Here is a 4982-nt window from a genome sequence, read left to right on the forward strand (position 1 = left end):
TAGCAAACATAAAACTGAAACGTTTAAGATCTTTAGACCAATCAAATCTTGTGTATATTAATCTTAGTGTTTAGAACATCATACTGTTTACCTATCTACTCGTTCATTTAAACGCAATTTGCTTGTTAAATTAGCAAACGTGTTACATTGGTTCTGCACTAGGCTAATCTCCCGGAGCATTTTTTATTTATTTCACCTTTATTTAACCAGGTAGACTAGTTGAGAACAAGTTCTCTTTTACAACTGCGAACTGGCATGAGCTCACTAAACTTGAAGGAGAAAGAAGCTCCGATGAAAGGAGAGGAAGAAGCTTTCAGGGTGAAAAAGGAGGAAGAGGAGGCTATCACATTGCAAGAAGAGGATGATATTACAGTGAAAGAGGTTGTCAGCGTGGAGGAGGAGGAGGTAGCAGCTTTCAGAATCAAAGAGGAGGAAGATGCCATAATATTGAAAGAAGAGAATGTAGAGAAAGAAGAGGAAGACCCTTTTAGAGCAAAAGAGGAAGAGGAGGCTATCTCAATAAAACAGGAGGAAAAAACGTTTTGGGAGAAAGAGGAGGAGACTGAAAATCCGATTAACACCAGTGAGTACTGTCTTAAACAGGGGCACAAACTATGCCGTTGTTGAACTAATGTGGGTTTGAAAGGGGCATTCTACTGAAGTTCTACACTTGAATATGTTGTTCAGTACTGTAGGAATTGTTAAGGGGCAATCTGCCATTGGTACATATAGTTTTGGGACTTTTAAATGAGATATATTGAATTCTCCGGGTGGTCTATATTAAAGTACACTTCATCTAAAATAATAGGCTTTTTTAAAATTCAATATAGGTGCATAATGCCGACTTAAAGGCACCCTTTTGTGGAACGACCCTTTAACACAGACAATATTGTACAAAATCATGATGAAAGTGGCCATTTTAGGACTTTTTAGATATATTCATGCCTCTTGTAAGACTCTGTGATTGCAATAGAATATCATAAGTTTACCATATTTTTGATGTTCTCATTCACACAGGAGAGAGACATGACTATGGTGGATCCTCTGGGGAGCCTCAACAACATCCTGATGCTGACGAAGCAGAGAAGAGTCTCTCCAGATCAGAACAGCAGATGGTACAGCTTGGTCTGGTCTAGCATACAGCTTGGTCTGGTCTAGCATACAGCTTGGTCTGGTCTAGCATACAGCTTGGTCTGGTCTAGCATACAGCTTGGTCTGGTCTAGCATACAGCTTGGTCTGGTCTAGCATACAGCTTGGTCTGGTCTAGCATACAGACAGCTTGGTCTGGTCTAGCATACAGCTTGCTCTATCTGGGTCTGGGCTGGGTTTCTGTAAAGCACTTTATGACAACAGCATCCATAATGATATGTGTCTGTGTCCCCTCTTTATGGTTACCAGGACAACGCTAGCCCCTCCTCCCTCCTGGAGTCCCCATGTCGTGTCTCTCCCAATAGCACCTTACTGCTGGGTATGAAGAGGTTGTCTGTGCTGCTGGTGGACTGCAGGAAAACAACAGGGCTGAGTGGAACTGTGAGAGGAGGAGAAGAGAAGAAAGGATCAGATTTGACACATCAAAGTAAGTGCTGTAGTTTAGTTTGAACAAATACAATAGATCTGCCCACTGGTATCTGTTACCAGGACAACCAGCAGAGTTCTGTTAGTTGACATGAAGATGGACTGGTATCTGTTACCAGGACAACCAGCAGAGTTCTGTTAGTTGACAGGAAGGTGGACTGGTATCTGTTACCAGGACAACCAGCAGAGTTCTGTTAGTTGACAGGAAGATGGACTGGTATCTGTTACCAGGACAACCAGCAGAGTTCTGTTAGTTGACAGGAAGATAGACTGGTGGATATGGATGTTATGAATATCATAACACTGAAAAAGGATTCTGCCAATGAAAAGAGAGAAACCAATAGACCATATAAAACCTTGATGAAAGTTAGCTTTAGAGAGAAACCAATAGACCATATAAAACCTTGATGAAAGTTAGCTTTAGAGAGAAACCAATTGACCATATAAAACCTTGATGAAAGTTAGCTTTAGAGAGAAACCAATAGACCATATAAAACATTGATGAAAGTTAGATTTAGAGAGAAACCAATTGACCATATAAAACCTTGATGAAAGTTAGCTTTAGAGAGAAAGTTTCAAGATGATCCGATGTAAGTTGCATGTTTTACAAAAACATTTTCTCAAAACATTATGGATGTTACATTGCCTGTCCCAGTCAACCTCCCCTGTCTTTACTAGACTCTAGAACATACAAACTAAACTCCAGACACTTCAATGTGGTCTGTATTGCTTCATTAACATCTGATCTGCACAACAAATATATAGTTTAAAACAAACTCTGTAAGCCTTTTCTAAAAGCCATGAAATATTTATAAATGAAAAGCATTTTTTGTGAGACTTGGCCTCCGTCAAATATATATTTTAAAACAAACTAATTTTTTTGTCTCTAATTGACAAAATTCATTTAATTTCCTTCTAACAGGTCAAATGAAGCCTGAACTCCAACATACAGACCTTAAAGAACATGGTTTAATATATATATACTATATAGACCTTAAAGAACATGGTTTAATATATATATACTATATAGACCTTAAAGAACATGGTTTAATATATATATACTATATAGACCTTATAGAACATGGTTTAATATATATATATACTATATAGACCTTATAGAACATGGTTTAATATATATATATACTATATAGACCTTAAAGAACATGGTTTAATATATAATATAATAATAATATATAATAATAATATATGCCATTTAGCATATATATACTATACAGACCTTATAGAACATGGTTTAATATATATATACTATACAGACCTTATAGAACATGGTTTAATATATATACTATATAGACCTTAAAGAACATGGTTTAATATATATATACTATATAGACCTTAAAGAACATGGTTTAATATATATATACTATATAGACCTTATAGAACATGGTTTAATATATATATATATACTATATAGACCTTAAAGAACATGGTTTAATATATATATACTATACAGACCTTATAGAACATGGTTTAATATATATATACTATACAGACCTTATAGAACATGGTTTAATATATATACTATATAGACCTTAAAGAACATGGTTTAATATATATATACTATATAGACCTTAAAGAACATGGTTTAATATATATATACTATATAGACCTTAAAGAACATGGTTTAATATATATATACTATATAGACCTTAAAGAACATGGTTTAATATATATATACTATATAGACCTTAAAGAACATGGTTTAATATATATATACTATATAGACCTTAAAGAACATGGTTTAATATATATATACCATATAGACCTTAAAGAACATGGTTTAATATATATATACTATATAGACCTTAAAGAACATGGTTTAATATATATACTATATAGACCTTAAAGAACATGGTTTAATATATATACTATATAGACCTTAAAGAACATGGTTTAATATATATACTATATAGACCTTAAAGAACATGGTTTAATATATATATACTATATAGACCTTAAAGAACATGGTTTAATATATATATATACTATATAGACCTTAAAGAACATGGTTTAATATATATATATACTATATAGACCTTAAAGAACATGGTTTAATATATATATACTATATAGACCTTAAAGAACATGGTTTAATATATATATACTATATAGACCTTAAAGAACATGGTTTAATATATATATACTATATAGACCTTAAAGAACATGGTTTAATATATATATATATACTATATGGACCTTAAAGATCATGGTTTAATATATATATACTATATAGACCTTAAAGAACATGGTTTAATATATATATACTATATAGACCTTAAAGAACATGGTTTAATATATAATATAATAATAATATATAATAATAATATATGCCATTTAGCATATATATACTATACAGACCTTATAGAACATGGTTTAATATATATATACTATACAGACCTTATAGAACATGGTTTAATATATATACTATATAGACCTTAAAGAACATGGTTTAATATATATATACTATATAGACCTTAAAGAACATGGTTTAATATATATATACTATATAGACCTTAAAGAACATGGTTTAATATATATATATACTATATAGACCTTATAGAACATGGTTTAATATATATATATATACTATATAGACCTTAAAGAACATGGTTTAATATATATATACTATACAGACCTTATAGAACATGGTTTAATATATATATACTATACAGACCTTATAGAACATGGTTTAATATATATACTATATAGACCTTAAAGAACATGGTTTAATATATATATACTATATAGACCTTAAAGAACATGGTTTAATATATATATACTATATAGACCTTAAAGAACATGGTTTAATATATATATACTATATAGACCTTAAAGAACATGGTTTAATATATATATATATACTATATGGAATACCTTAAAGATCATGGTTTAATATATATATATACTATATAGACCTTAAAGAACATGGTTTAATATATATACTATATAGACCTTATAGAACATGGTTGAATATATATATACTATATAGACCTTAAAGAACATGGTTTAATATATATATACTATATAGACCTTAAAGAACATGGTTTAATATATATATACTATATAGACCTTATAGAACATGGTTTAATATATATATACTATATAGACCTTAAAGAACATGGTTTAATATATATATATACTATATAGACCTTAAAGAACATGGTTTAATATATATATACTATATAGACCTTAAAGAACATGGTTTAATATATATATACACTATATAGACCTTAAAGAACATGGTTTAATATATATATACTATATAGACCTTAACGAACATGGTTTAATATATATACTATATAGACCTTAACAGAACATGGTTTAATATATATATACTATATAGACCTTAAAGAACATGGTTTAATATATATACTATATAGACCTTAAA

The 4982-nt window shown here is 30.2% G+C and overlaps 1 long non-coding RNA gene across 1 annotated transcript; it reads left to right on the forward strand.

Moving 5' to 3' along the window:
• The first annotated feature begins 548 nt into the window (after positions 1-548).
• On the forward strand, positions 549-1991 carry LOC127923449 (uncharacterized). The gene is made up of 3 exons (XR_008114401.1): positions 549-583; positions 1018-1115; positions 1400-1991. It is a non-coding gene; the product is annotated as an uncharacterized LOC127923449 (long non-coding RNA).
• The last annotated feature ends 2991 nt before the right edge of the window (positions 1992-4982 follow it).

This window comes from Oncorhynchus keta, unplaced genomic scaffold (assembly GCF_023373465.1).
Source record: "Oncorhynchus keta strain PuntledgeMale-10-30-2019 unplaced genomic scaffold, Oket_V2 Un_contig_29877_pilon_pilon, whole genome shotgun sequence".
In the NCBI taxonomy this organism is placed as follows: Eukaryota; Metazoa; Chordata; class Actinopteri; order Salmoniformes; family Salmonidae; genus Oncorhynchus; species Oncorhynchus keta.